General features: G+C 45.7%; 1 protein-coding gene across 1 annotated transcript in view; it reads right to left on the reverse strand.

Annotated features, from left to right (window-relative positions):
* LOC135245006 (GDNF family receptor alpha-1-like) overlaps window positions 1-16,293 on the reverse strand; it is a 67,250-nt gene that overhangs the window by 25,345 nt on the left and 25,612 nt on the right. The gene's annotated exons all lie outside the window — the stretch shown is intronic.

A 16,293-nucleotide genomic window follows, 5' to 3' on the forward strand; every position in this document is an offset into this window, starting at 1 on the left:
TAATCCTACTTGCAAAGGTGTACCCCAGAGGTCCATCTTTGAACCACTGCTTTCCTTCTGAATCAAGTCGTTTGGTCCCTCAGTCTCTTTTTCAAGCGTTAATCCCTCCTCATACCTATAACTCATGGATCTCAGCCAACTTTTACCTCTTCTTCACACCAGTTCTTCACAAACCTTAAAAAAAACAGTCTGTCTTTGTTATAACCTCGGACTAGCATGCAGTACTCTACATCTCTTCCATCTCATAGCATTGACCTGAAGTTTCCAGTTCAACCGCTTGCCAGCCAACCACCAACAAATCTGCCTGCTCCGAAGGACCAGCAGCCATCCAGCAATAGCTCCTCATGGTCGACTCTGCTTTTGTGGCTGAGAGAATCTGTCATGCCCAGTCGACCACCGCACACAGGAATGCCATGTCTTTATGCACTGAACCACAGTATGCTCATAACAACAGTGCATAAAGCCTGTGGGATTAAAATGGCAACAGCTGCAGACTAGGCAATAAAACAGAGCGTGCAATTACCTGACATTGCAATTAACAGCAAGGAAATGAACAGAAACAACGCTTGTGCTTTTCAGCTCCTGAAAAACGCTTCATCTCACTGTAATTGGTAGGTTGCTCTGTAGGTAATTGCAACTTAACATTAATTACTGATTTAATTAGCAATTTAATGTTGCGCTGTTGCCATGTTTTACCGTATTATAAGCCTCTTATCCTCAGCTGTAAAGTGCATTCAAAGTGCATTTATTTCCGTTTTTTTGGGTCATAATTGTATATCATTATGCTCAATATTGATGGGTACAGGAAATTCAGTCAGTCAATGTCAGACTCAGCCAGATGACATTTCACCTCTCATGTCAATCATTTTCAGTGTGACGATAGAAGAGAATCATGTGGTGCGCTAAAACCACATCTTTAACCTCTGGAAACATTAGGCACAGAGGAGGAAGCAAATACAAAAAAAGGCTTGCATCGAACTAAATACCACTACTGTAATAAATGGACCGGTAGCCACATAAAACAAATTCAGAATTGAATATCAAACAGCAGCCACGGAGAAAAGGCAAACACACACACTTCAGAAGGCACAGCATAGTTATAAATATTTTTTTCCGCATCAAAACTGACAGTGAAACAGTGGTTCTTGTGAAATATTAATTTTGAATTAATCCTGTGATATTTTCCAAATATCCCACATAAAACAAGCAGCTTATCCAAAGCATTGAGTTTTCATCATACACTACATCAAACACAAAGTTACAAGCGCCCAAAAACACCAACAATTAATAATTGAGTGAATAATGATGAGAATATCCCAATGTAATTCACTCTTCAAAGGCAGATCATGATTCATTGGATACTGCTGCCCTGGAGGACCATCAAACATATTGGAAATCAAATGCAAATACATTTGAATAACTGCTCAAATACGAAAAGACTCTGTTGATCTTCCTCTATTCTTTTTTAAATCATAGGGACAAAGGATAACCTGTTGAATATCTCCTAATCTTCCCATACATAATCTGAAGGCAGGGGAAGTGTTTTTGAGTGAGAAGCATTTTAAACCTGGTCAGTACAGAGTGTGTATGACACACCGATTCACTGACGATTTTCAGATAAGGTGCAACAGTGATTCGGAGATCTACTGCTAACCTTCTGTGGTGTCTCTTTTCATACTTTCTTCCTATTGCCTCTGCCCTTTTTTCTCTTATCTTTTTCTCTCACTATTTTTTTTGCATATTTCCCTTCTCTCTCTCTCTCCCTCCTTTAAAATCTTCCCCTGTCCGTCTCTTCTTTCCTCGCTCTCCTTTTCTCCCTTTCATCACTATCCTTCTCTTTTCCCTCATTCTCATTTTATCTCTCTCTGTCTTCCTCTTCCTTGTCCACCAGTTTGCAGGCAGATCTTGTTCGGCAGGGGCCTTCAAATTTAACCAATCGTATTCAGCCAATTCGATTACCATTCATGACCTAGGAAGCTGATCTTCTGGAACGTGGACATGTACACACTTTTTGTCGCAGGATATATGGTATCTGTCATTCACCACAGAGACGGGGTCTTTGATTGATGAGATTTATTCTCATATCTCATGTTTTCAACATTTTAAGCACGCCTCTAACCCAGTTCACTGCAATGGGCTTTTAATTGAGTGCCTGTGATGTGAGTTCACAAGTGATGGATGCTTCCTGCCTTATTATTCTTGGCAGGAATGGGGCAAAGCACCACAGGTTTGGCAAGGACCCCAAAAACAGCACTTTAGACCATCCTTATAAGGAAACGGTGTGCTAGTTCCACTATATATCTCAGTCAGAGAAGGGAAGAGAATGAGAGAATGAGATGGGGGAGACTGGAGGAGGGTGACGGAGAAAGGATAAAAAGATAAGCAGAAAATGTGGGGGGGGAGGTACTGATGGAGAGAGAGATCTTTTGGGAAGGAGAGCGCTCATTTAATGGTTCATATTTTGTTAAACATCAGGCTGTAAGCTATACAGCACTAGAGAGAGAGGGGCAGCTGTACTGCAGTGGAGTGGGAGATATTGAGGTACAGATTGATTGAGAAGGGAAGAGAGGGGGACAGCGACAGCGGGAGAGAGGGAAAGACAGAAAGACAGAGAGACTGGGTTGTTTGGGGCCATTAGCAGGGGCTGGAAGCAGCTGAGCGATATGTGGGATATGGGTGCCTAATTGCAGAAGATATCCATTTCCTGTGATATCCTCTCCCAGTGCTGAGGAAGGGAGGCAGGAGCAGAGGTTTCCAGGCAGAAAGCTTCTGGCTCAGGGTCCATCTCTCCACAACCCACCCCCCCCACCCCCCACCCCCCCAGCAGTGGCCCGTCCACACGGGAAACAGATCCGTACCTCCGCATCACCATTAGAGTAGAGCAAACTCACAGCCATGAGGTCACTACTAAATGAAATTACTTGATGACTTCACGGTCGTCCCAGGGTCACATGGAGCCAAATTACTTCCCCCCGCAATTATTCGTAACCCCCCACTGCCCTCTCTCACAGGCTGGCCCGCACATAATCACATTGCCCGAGGGATGGGACGGCACGGCAAAACCGCCGTCTCCTCGGTGAAGGTGGCGGCGGTTTTCCCCGCATGAAAACTCCCGTTGAGTTTCCAACACAGAACCTGCGATGACTCACCTGGCACTGCCCGTCAGTTTCCACATCAAAGGAGGGGCCTGGCATGGTGGAGACTGACACTCCTCAGCACTGAGAGGACGGTGCGGAAACAAATATTGGATATGAGTCTGATCGCGGACGCTTACAGGAAAGGTTACACGGAGGGCTGTTCTGTTATTTACACGTGCGGAAAGAACAGATATCCCGTCTTTCTGATACTCTAAAGACCAAAAGCATCCATCACTGTCCTGCGGGTGAATCGATTCCACGGTGCAGGATTGGTCAGCAGAGCCTCATATAGAGATGCCGATAATACAGTTATAAAAATACTGATAATCAAGAGCCAGCTCAAACGGACGGCTGTCACTTCAGCCTGCTGCTTCTGACGGAGTGAATGAGGTTCGGACTGAACGCGGAACATCGTTCCCACACACCTCCATTCTCCCCCACTGGCTGGAGGTTAGTAATCATACGTGGCTGAGGAATTGTCACGGTTTTTAAGAAATAAGGTTTCAAAAGGAAAAATAAAAGGTCGACGTGGCCATTGCTTTGTTGTCTTTGTGACTTTGCAGATAGGGGATCGTAGTGATTCGATATGGCGTGGCGCTGGACTGCTGTAAATGACCAGCAGAACAGCAGGTGGCCAGAACCGCGTTCACCAAGACAGAACGGAGAAGGCCGCCGTGAGCCGTTCCCCCGTGGATGGAGCGGGAAGAGGCCTAGTGAAGCCCGGAGTCTCCAGAGTCCGCAAACCACCGGAGCACAGGGTCACAAGACACAGCGGTAAGAACCGAGCGCAAGCCAGCTGTCCTTCCAAACATCACCGCCATAAACCTTTGACCCGTTTAAAGATTCTAAAATATGAACACAGAAAGGACCATTAATCTTATTCTGTGAAACTTAGCCCACATCTCAACCCTCACCACCTCATACCCCCCCACCCCCCACACCGCCCCAGAGAATTTTAGTGGTGATTCACCTTCAGACTGCTTTACAGACAAATCTTGCACATCACGCATTGTCCATAAAAGTCAACAGTGCCTATTTATCTGACACAGTCCTGTTAGTGTGCTAAAATATTGTTTCCTGTTTTCCGCTTTGGTGGCAGTGCCACCTACATTCCCTGAGCTACTCCTTTGTAAGCTGTAGTTTGTTCGCGACTCTGTGGTTGTTGTTTCGATTCCCCTGTGAATCCCCTGTGACCTTACAACGTGCTTAGTTTAAATTGCTTTAGTAAATAACCATCTGTATAAAAGGATTGATTATATATAAAAGCATATAGGTTGTGTAAGTCATTCTGGATAATTGCATCTACATGCATATGTATATTTGTACTTGAATATACCATTAAAAATTATGCACTTGTAGACGTATACAGCTGAAATAATCATTTAGGCAATACCTTTATGGGTCACTAAAAATCTCCCATCGAGTGGATTTTTTTTAAGGTCTACCTACAACCTTTTTAAATAATGCAGATTGTATTTCCCATGGTACACTGCGTCCAGACTGGCTAATATACTGCAATGCTGAGGAGAATCCCAGGGCTAACAGATCTTGAGAGGAGTTTCGGGGGAACCTGTCCACTCTGATATGTACTTAGCGCTAAGTAACCAGTGTTACTGATGTATAATTAAAGGCTTGTATCGTTTACTGATGTCTACACGTTTAAAGAAGTCTCCTTCAAAGGTGCTTGAGCGCGCGTGCGCGTGCGTGCGTGTGCGCATGTGTGCACCATGAGAAACATATCAGTGTCCACATTGTACTTTACTTTGTTATTCACTCCGCTTTTGATGACTGGAAAGTTCAGACCATCTGTAATTATGATTAGGAAAGACTTCATACAATCACTGCATCGGAATTGAAGCCAATGACCTCAATCTTTTCCTGGATCGATACTCTTAACCATGGCGCTCTCGCGGGCGAGCGAAGGAGTGCGGGAATGAGGGAAACCGCTTTGCGTTCATGAACGAGAGTCAGGAGGAATATTCCCACGCCTCTTAGTCATCACTCCTTTTCTCCCCAGCGTTTGAGATTATTAATCGCGGCTAAACATGTCACCCACTTCATTTTCTAAACGACCCGTCGGAATTACAAGCGCCCTTTTGTAATTGAACCAATAGCGGGGGCTGATGAGGGCTTCCATCCTGATGTGACAGAGGAACCCGAAACTGTGCATGAATTTTCAGCTAAAATCCCATTATAGACACAATTAATAATTGATTTATTCTGCGCGAGTGATTGCAGAGGAAAGAACACTTTGCTCCAGCCTCCGAGTTTATTGATTTCAGGGAGCCGTTTCTGTGCCAAATGCAGAGACGGATCACTTCCTGGACTGAGCTGTGTCTCAGGGCTCTTATTTCTGTGAGTGTTGGGAGAGTCGGTCACTGTAATGGGGGTAAGAACACATTTTTCTTCTACATACAGCGTTCCACAGCCCATCGGTGGATTCTGTAATGGAGTATCTCATTTCTGTCTCGATGGCAATTCACCGAAAACTACCTAGAACTGTCCAGGTCCTGCAACTAAGACAAACTAGCCCAGTCTCTCTGGGCTATTAGTGTTATGACACCCTTGTTTCAGTGTGATATGATAGTATGATTTTCAGTCTTTTGGTGCGTAGTGGTGTACAGGGTAGCGGCTGTTTCAGATTTAATGTAAACAATCCTACATACTCTCTGAGAGTTAATGATACATTAGGTTAATTGTAAATGGAAACGACACCCATTGAATCGAAGCAACCTCAGGCAGTACAACTTGTACCTCTGCCAGGGGCATTATAAAATAAAATATAGGACAAACACGTTTTCTAATAATTACACGGCTTATCTTAACTCCTCTATGCTTAATAATGCAGAATAACACTTCCTCTAATCCCAAACCACAGCCTCCTCAAAACACTGCGCCAGTAATCACCATTAGGGTCACAATGTGCAGCATACAAAAACAAATTTTTCCAAAAGCTTTACATTACGACCACTTAGCTGCTGCTGTTATCCAGAACAAGTTACAAGATTCACTTCTTTACCCATAATCCACTTGAGCAGCTCAGTAATTACTGAAGCAATTCAGGTGGAGGGCCTTTCTCAGGGGTACGACAGCTGCGCCCCACCTGGGAATGAAACCTACACTCTCGGAGTTACAAGGCGAGCTCCCTATACTGCCATTCCCCCGGCATTCTCTTGAAAAGCCATAATACAAAACTGAAAAAAAAGAACATGACTGTAAGTAGAAATGAAATGCTTGGCACAGTTAGAGGGTTACTGTATTGATGAACTAGGACAGAACAATTCTTTTTGATTGGTTCCCATGGGAGGAGCCTGGGAGCTGGATTATAGACTGGCAAGCAATCTAACCCCCCCCCCCCCATCCCCACCCCCCTTCCCCCCCGCCATGCTACCCATGTGCAAACAATCCACGTCTTTCAGCTTTGTGTAAAGCAAACCGTGGCCACCATTACAGTCTTTTGAGAAACACATCAAACAAAAGGCTGGCAAAGCTAGACTTTTGCAGAGGTTTCTTTCTTACCGTATGCCACTCAGGACTAACTGACAGCTGAAAGGACTCCCTGAGTCCCAGTAAACCTCATCAGATGCCTCTGTTCACTCTGACTCCCACCGGCGTTACCGTGATACTGCAATAACAGCGACCTGTAACCTGAACTCCCCCCTCTGGCGAAAGCAAGGTGCTGAACAGCTTGTGAACCGCACTTCTGACTGTAAGGGTGAAGGTTAAAATCCCAGGGGGTGAGGGCATGAGGGGGTACAGCTGTCATTCGTTTAAACAAGGCTTCACCCCATCCTCTGCCGGAATTGGTCTTGTAAATAAGCTACATCTTGGCGTGTTTCATTAGCAGGGCCCGGGGTCCTATCGCACATCTGTTGCGGTGACCCTGTCATCTGCTTGAGGTAGAGCACGCCGGCCCCCTCCATCCCGACGCTAAAAGCGTGGATTAATCCATCACCCCCCGGGCGCGGAACGGCGTCTGCACTGCTGCGTTCAAAAAAAAAAAACCCCGTTTCATTTTAAAACAAAACCCGGAGCTTTTACTGAGGCACGCGCTGGTGGGGCGTGACCCCAGAGAGCCGGGGGAACAGAGCGGAGGAGGGAAAGACTTTCGGGACGTTTCCCAGATGTTCCTCGCTGATTAGAGGTGTCGTGGATCATTTCTCCACGGCAACCAGACAGGCAGATGAGCGGACTCACTTCCTCTCTGGGAACAAAGAACAAAGCCCCCTGTTTGTACCCAAGAAAATTCATAGAGTGACACTCCAGTGTGTTGTGAGAAAGGCGTTTTATTCAGGCATTTAGCAGCCAAAGCGAATTATAGAAGGTGCATTTAACCACTGTGACAAAGCCGCCACTCCGGCAACAGATAATCAGTGGCATTATAAAGGTGGCTGCCACAAAACCTGCATCTCTTGTTCAACTGCAGTTCCAGCTTTAATTAAAGTCAGGATTTTGTCATGTCTAGAGACAAGGATTGTAGACTCCTGCGCTGAAGCACACAGGGGCCACAGGAACTCAAACATTTTTGACTGTAGTAAAACACACTCGTGCATTAGGAAACGATGAGCATTCCTGTGAAGAGCTAGCAGGAAGTGTACCCCCAGACAGACTGGCACGGTTTGATGTTAGCCTAAGTTGAAAGCCCTGTTTAATATGTTTATCCTACGTTTCACCGGAGAGAGGCTGGTGTGCGTTAGTGCTGTCACAGGCCGGTCTGTGCCATGTCTGACCTAACGGGCTCTCAGCCCTGTCCCTGCCCCCGTGATTAATGAGGCTGGACCCAACTCAATTAGACACACCTGTGAGAGGAGAGAATTACGCTGCTGATTAACGCGCTTAGCCGCTGAACGTAAACAAGCCTGAGTCACCCGCTCACTAACTAACACACAATTACACACAGGCATACACTCACACACACAAACACCCAGAATACCAGAACTGATGAGAACGCTGTTATTGTCCTGAATGCATCAGTGTGCAGGGTGGTGTGAATGTGGTTATCGTTCCAAACGGACTGATGTGTAGGTGTACTGTCCAGACCACACTGGTGTGTAGGATGGTGTGAACGCAGTTATTGTCCTGAACACACTGGTGTGTAGGGTGGTGTGAACACAGTTATTGTCCTGAACACACTGGTGTGTAGGGTGGTGTGAACACAGTTATTGTCCTGAATACACTGGTGTGTAGGGTGGTGTGAACGCAGTTTTTGTCCTGAACACACTGGTGTGTAGGGTGGTGTGAACACAGTTATTGTCCTGAATACACTGGTGTGTAGGGTGGTGTGAACGCAGTTTTTGTCCTGAACACACTAGTGCTTAGGGTGGTGTGAACTCAGTTATTATCCTGAACACACTAGTGCTTAGGGTGGTGAGAACGTTGTTACTGTCCTGAACGCACTTGTGCGTAGGGCGGTGTGGACGCAGTTATTTTCCAGAACGCACTTGTGCATAGGGTGGTGTGAACTCGGTAATCGTCCTGAACGCACTCGTGCGTATCCCAGCGTACAAACTGCCGGTGTAATCCACAGCAGGATCTCCCCCCCAGACACAGCGTGCACTCATGAGGCTAAATAGAAGCCAGTGGAAGTAATGTCAGCAGAGTCCATGGTCCGCAGAGCAAAGCAATCCATTTGATATGGGCTGTTTGTTTGAAGTTTTTTTTTTTTGACGGGAATTGATTCACTTCTCACAAAAAAAAGTGGAACGTGTGCCGTTACTTCAACAAAAAATCTGAAAATTAGGGGCTGTTTCTTAATGTGAAACCTAAACATCACATAGCCATAGGGTATTCGATGCCAAAGATAGAAAGCTTTATTTACACTAGCTGTCTAACAAGGTTTATGTGGCTGTCAGCTCCAACAGTTGCAACCCCTTCCCCACCTCAGTCCTCCCTCGCTGCAGATGACTTTGCAGTTTTCTTCGATGAGAAAATTGCAGACATCCGCAGCTCCTTCACGTCCACCACCACCCTTCCCCACTCCCCCAGCTCTGTTCCCTCCCCTTGTTTCTCCACTTTCTCTCCCCTCACTGACTCTGATGTTTCCCAGCTCCTACTCTCCCACCGCCCTACCACCTGTGCTCTTGACCCCATCCCTTCCTCTCTCCTCCAGACCATCACACCTGACATCCTCCCATATGTCACCTCCCTCGTGAACTCCTCCTTGTCTTCTGGACGTTTCCCCTCCTCTTTCAAGCTGGCCCACGTCACCCCACTGCTGAAAAAGCCCACTCTGGACCCCTCTGTCATCCAGAACTACCGTCCTGTCTCCCTTCTCCCTTTCCTATCCAAAACAATTGAACGAGCTGCTTCTAATCAACTCTCCTCTTTTCTCTCCCTGAACAACCTCCTAGACCCCTACCAGTCTGGCTTCAGACCTGGCCACTCGACAGAGACCGCACTCCTCTCGGTCAATGAGTCGCTTCACGCCGCACAAGCAGCCTCCCATTCATCTGTCCTGATCCTCCTAGACCTTTCTGCCGCCTTTGACACCGTCAACCATCCCATCCTCCTGTCCTCCCTGGCAGCTATGGGGATCTGTGGCACAGCACTTGACTGGATTGAGTCCTACCTCTCCGGTCGCTCCTTCCAAGTCGCCTGGGCTGGTGCAGTATCAGCACCTCGCCCCCTTGCCACAGGAGTTCCCCAGGGCTCTGTCCTTGGTCCCCTCCTATTCTCCCTGTACACCCAATCTCTTGGTCCTGTAATCTCTGCCCATGGGTTGTCCTATCATTGTTATGCCGATGACACCCAACTCTTTCTCTCCTTCCCGCCCTCTGACACTCAGGTCTCTGCTCGCATCTCTGCCTGCCTGAGGGACATCCAGAGCTGGATGGATAACCACCATCTTAAGCTGAACCCAGGCAAGACGGAGATGATCTTCATCCCTGCTCCATCCTCTAACCTTCTTGACTTTTCTATTTCCCTGGGGGACACTGTGGTGTCATCATCACCCACCGCAAAAAACCTTGGAGTGGTGATGGACAACAGACTGTCCCTCTCCCAGAACATCACGGCGGTGAGTCGAACGTGCAGGTTCTTCCTGTACAACATCCGGAGAATCCGCCCCTTCCTCACCACCTACGCAACCCAGCTCCTGGTTCAAGCGATGGTCCTGTCCCGCTTGGACTACTGCAACTCGCTACTGGCTGGTCTGCCAGCATCCGCCATCAGACCCCTGCAGCTCATCCAGAATGCTGCAGCGCGTCTGGTCTACAACCTCCCCAGACATTCCCATGTCACCCCCCTGCTCACTGACCTCCACTGGCTGCCTGTTATGGCTCGCATCAAATTTAAGTCCTTGGTGCTTGCATACCAGGCAGCTAAGGGGTCAGCACCAGGGTACATTCAGAGGATCATCAGACCCTACACACCAGCCAGACCTCTCCGTTCTGCCACCTCTGGACGCTTGGCACCTCCCCCTCTTCGCGTCTGCACTTCCCGCTCCCGTCTGCTGTCTGTCCTGGCCCCTCGCTGGTGGAATGACCTCCCCGTGATGGTCAGAACAGCAGAGAATCTCACCACTTTCAAACGCAGACTGAAGACTCATCTCTTCAGGCTGCACCTCTCCCCACCCCTCCCTAGCCTATAGTTCAGCTCATTGTACCTAGCTAGGATAATTTGATTATGTTAGTGTATCTGGTAGGATTGTTTTTGTATGATTAGGTGTGATTCCAGTGCTAGTTTGTACTTTGTACTTGGTAGGATTCTTGCTGCTGAACAAGCTTACTCTACAGGGTTGGAGTCCTGATCGATGTGGTCACTTCTGGCACTACGATCCTTACTTCACTCTAGTGTTTCTTTTGCGCCTCTACATCTTGAAACCTATGCACTTGTTGTACGTCGCTCTGGATAAGAGCGTCTGCTAAATGCCTATAATGTAATGTAATGTAATTAGCTGTTATGACTAGCAGTCTGCAATATTTAAAATAAATTGTTCCACTTAATCTTTAAAAAAAAAAAAACAGCTAGATAATGGCTGATGCAAATAACAAATTGGTAGCTATATGTTAAATGTTGTATACAGATGTCGTATTCTATACTTTGACTGTAAGTTTTCTTTCTTTGTCATCTATTTACATGAGTGAAAGTATATTGTGAGAATGAATAAAAAACTTGTTTTGTAAAGCCATTAGGGAATATGGGATGATTAAAATCAATTACTGGGAATAATGTGTTATGTGGAAGCAGCCACTGATAAATGAGTGTGGGCGTGAAGAGTGTGTGTATAAGAGTATGCTTCTCCATCTGTAACCAGCCCAAAAGTATCAGATACTTTGCCAAGGCCTGCTGGAGCAAACAAAGTTTACTGTGGGTGGAGCTCACTTTCACTACCCACCCTGTCAATCAATTAACTCCTCTTAATGGCGTTGACCGTGCTGTAGCGATTTCCTGCATCTGCATGCCTGCCGGCCTTCACCATGGAAACTGCTGACACTGATGTCATGGCAATGTTCATCTAAAGCAATTATGTTTCTAAATGCCTGGGCCCTGTCCCATTGAATGGTTGAAATGAAGGCGGGGTTATGGAACTTAAAAGCACCTCTCCCATCACGCACAGCTCAGTCATTTAATTTCCTATTGGTATATATGAAGTGCTTACTTATGATTTATTAATATATAGCACTTTGAAGGCTCCTATGAAGATGGTCACTTAAAATACTTCCTCTGCAATGCAATGGTCTGACCTCTACGTACCAGACTGGACTCAGTCTTCCCAGGGCTTTTATGATTTGCGACAAGTTTATTAAACATGTCTCCATGGGGAAAGTATTTCAATTAGTGCTATAATGAACAAGCAGGTGTAAAGAAACTGAACGTCATTCTTCCTGTCAGTTTTATGATCCAGATCACTAGGTGGTGTCACAGGAAATTAGAGCGCTGTAGTTAATAATCACTTAGCAGTATAATTAAATAACTAATAAGTATAATTATATTAGAACGTATATGTGACAAGTGAACTTCTTCCATTACTGGCATGATGTTGATTGACCTGCGCTATTATTATGGATGGGTTTGAAATATACATACTCCTGGTGATACTTTCTCTCTGGAGTGTAATGAGAAACTCTGTGTTGTTCTGCACAGAAAATGGAGCCCTGAGGCGGTGCATGAGAAATGACTATTTTTATTTGTTTATTTTAGTTTGTGGATTGATCTTAGGTTTCCGTGTTTGCAAAAAGGGCACGTGGATTATATATTCTTTATTTATTCAATGTAAGACAATATTGAAACAGTGACTTAATTCCTATTTACATATTCTTTGAATATGCTGCTTCATTCATGGGCATAAATATTAAAAGCATTCAGGAATGAATAAAAGACGAAGGAACCAAATGTTGCAGTCATCTGTGTGCATAACGAAACTGACTTATTAGGCTCAGAAATAATGAAACGGATGTAAATCATTTGCTGAACCTGACACCGAATTTCCTCTCATTCCATTAAAGCCATTTTCCACACAAAATGCATTAAATAACACTAATGTAAAAAACAAAACTTGATTAAGCATGGAGATCTGCGTATGTACTCTGTCTGTGTGTGTATGTGTGTGCCTGTGTGTGCAACATATCTGGAAAAAAATGCACACAAGAACACACACAAGCACACATCCACCCCGAAGCACAAACACACATATTCATACATACACACAGGCATTCATGCAGTCACTCTATCACTCTCTGTCTCTCACAAACACATACCTATCTGATAAGCCAGCTCTAGGTGGGTTACAGTCTCTTCTTTCAGTTGGCACACTCAAAGAGTGAAGTATGCACTTTAATCTGAAGGGTAAATAATGTTGGGCACGTTTGAATGGAATTTGTTTCAGTATGTCAGACACTACGAGAACTTTCATGCATGTAAAAGCATTTATTTGAAATCGTTTTCGAGAAAACAGCGTCTCCATTTCTCCATCTAATCATTACAAGCGTGACCTTGGCCTCCCCTTGACAGATCTGATGTAATATTGATTATTTCACTCTAGGAATGAAAAACTCAGGGAAACTCTGACCTGATTGGAGAATGACCCAGAGTCACAGAGTTAGCACTTTTCTGTAGTGCTTATTATTGAGTCTCACTATCTTTCTTTATATTAGTAAATGTGGTCTTGCGGGAAGTTCCTCCCTCAGAGTTTCTGCAGCCAAATTTGTTTTGTTTTTTCATTAAGTTTGTGTCTGTGTACATGCTGACAGGAAGGGTTTAGAGATTGATTGGCAGTCAAACCTGAACTGGAATGAGAATTATAACCCCTTGACCTTTGACACTCAAACATTAACTTCACCCTCGACAGGGACAGGTAGTACTATCAGAGTTTGCCTATGTTCATGCAAGGAGTCATGCCCGGTCTCAGGGGGGTGGAGTTAACTGTCACAGAGACAGTGTGAAAATGACTTTTTGAAGTAATCATGTATTGTAGTCATGGGTTTTTCAAAAAGAAATAAAAGAGTCAAATTTAATTTCCAGTACTGCGCCCCCTTCTACAATGGATGCATTAAATATGCATCCTCAGGATATTAGAATTCTCTGTTTGCTTCTTATCTGAGTGAGCAGGATAATGAGGCTGGGTAATTGGAAGTCTGTCTACACGTGTGCATGTGTGCATGCACGCATGTAAGCATGCATGCATGCCAGAAACTAAACAAGCATGCATGCATACAAGTGTACAGTATATATGTGTGTGTGTGTGTGTATGAGCATGTATACATATGCCTGTAACTGCGTGAGATTCATAGTCTAAGGCTTAGTTATATCTCTTAATCCTGTAGAAATCAATGATTAATAGCGCGTGAAAATGTGCTGTTTTGCTATCGCCAGCAGGCAAGTCTTCTGCCCTGGGCTTTGGCTTCCAGTCGACCTGCATTATAAAGAAAACCTGAGCTCATATTAAAGAGAAGAGGAGGAGGGAGAGAGAGGTACGCTCATTTCTCCCAGTGTTCCCAAGTGTGTGTGTGTGTGTGTGTGTGTGTGTGCATATATGCGTGCATGCACATGTGTGCGCGTGTGTGCACAGCATAGACCTCTCCTAACCGCCAGTACCCCGCTGACCTGCCGCAGTGTAAAAACGCAGGACCGCAACGCGGCATTTAGCGTCGCCACCGCGAGCAGTCGCGCGGCTTTAGGTTTTTCATTTCCTGTTCCGCGCGCACGCGCCGCCGAGACCAAAAGCATTTATCTGCAGTGCAACTCTCCATAATTACCAAACAGCTCTCATAAATGCGCGTGCAGGCCCGCTGCCTGTGGGCCGGTCCGCCACAGCCGTCATATTAAATCCGTCAACAGGAACCGTATCGCGCTCTCGGTGTCACCGCCTCTCTCTCAGCCCCCACTCCAATAACACCGCAAACTCCGCCCCGCCACAAACACTTTGCAATGCCCTTGACAACTGAAATGGCTCTGTGAAAAATCAATGCCCTATAAGGTTGTGTATGTGTATGAGAGAGAGAGAAAACAGAAAGAGAGAGACAGAGCGAGAGTGTGTCAATAGACAGAGACAGAGGGAGCGTGTGTTGAGAGGGAGAGAGAAAGAAAGAGAGAGAAAGGGAGCATGCGTTTTGAGGCATACTGTAAATGAGCCTGTGTGTGTACCAGCACACTACTGTGCTTGCATTTGCAGATATACAGTGACCTTGCATTGTTTTCTGAAAAGGACAATAAGTCTTTAAAACATGCTAATACTGTTCATACCTTGCAATGTATGAAATGTACCTGTATATCTACTGGCTCAAACACAAGTATAGCACTGTAAGAACTGGACCGACCCCCAGATGCAGAGGGCGGTGTCTGCGCTGAGATCTTCAGGAGCTGGTGGGAGAGAGGAGGATTAGTGTTATGTCCCATGTCAAAATATAGTATTGTCAAATCTGGAATTGACAGATGGGTTTCCACCATGCCATCCATACCACCATACCAGGAGCACTGCAGCTGATGCTGTGTACTCCTGCAAGCCAGTGACTATTATACACCCTATAGGCCACACACAGTACTACAAGAGAGCCAGTGACTATATAACACCCGACAGGCCACAAACAGTACCACGGGAGAGGCAGTCACTATACCCAATAGGCCACACATCATAGTACAGGAGAACTAATGACTATTATACACCCTGCATGCCACATACACTAAATGCAAACAGTGTGCTCTACATCAGAAACCGCTAAATTTAATAAAACCACACAGGGCTACCTCTACATTCCATAAATACTAAAAACCAGAGCACCACACCCCCCAAATTGTTTTATGAAATTAATGCTTTGAAAGATTTATTTACGATCACGTAATTTCATATAACAGTCCAGAAAATCCAAATGATGATGCAGTGTCAAATACAGGCCCTGTCCTAATGGTTACGCGTGATTGATAGTCATTTTCCCTCAGATGCGGAGGTATAAAGTTTTTAATGCCAGGGAACTATCTGACTCTTCTTAATGATTTGCCATTAATCATCCTCACAGCTATCAGTTTCTCCACAAGGTTACTAGCACAGGAGCTGATATCTCACCTTCAGAATTATAACATGGGGCTACACGTGAAGCCCAGTAGCTCATAAACAATGTTTATGGAATGTGACTGTCAGGAGAGACTTCTTGCCCTTTGCATTACCACAGATGACTTAGGGGCTAACGTTAAACCACACACAATATCGACTTACAGGCTGCAGCGGCTGGACGCCTGATAAATCGTTAGCTTGGCGAAGCTGAGATAGTATAGGTGATGCTCCCCTCCGCCCAGCCAGCCCAGAAGCCCCAGACAGCTCCTCCATCATCCGCATGATTATAGTGATGGAATGTTGGTTACTGTGGGGATCTTTTGTGCTCGCCTGAGAGTTTGTTCCAAGCGCAGCTACCTGGTGGCAATAGCCCTCTCTTAAGAAATGAATATAGATTGAATGTGGACCATGCAGGCGCCGACTGTGGCCAGTAGCACCATAAAGGCAATGAGTAATTGGTGAATGCGTTGCTCAGGATACGAGAGGGTTCGGTTGGCTAGGGGGTCAGAATTTCATCGCTCCGCTGCTCCATCAGGTGCCCGCTGACTGCATGCCAAAAGCCGCAGTCTTCCTCCAGTTCAGCTCTGTGTGAGCGTGGCTCGGGGCTGCGATGTGAACCGTGGATGTCTTAGCTCTCCCAAATCGGCAGTGGAGCTACAAATAGTTAAT

Source organism: Anguilla rostrata, chromosome 18 (genome assembly GCF_018555375.3).
Source record: "Anguilla rostrata isolate EN2019 chromosome 18, ASM1855537v3, whole genome shotgun sequence".
NCBI classification, from domain to species: Eukaryota; Metazoa; Chordata; class Actinopteri; order Anguilliformes; family Anguillidae; genus Anguilla; species Anguilla rostrata.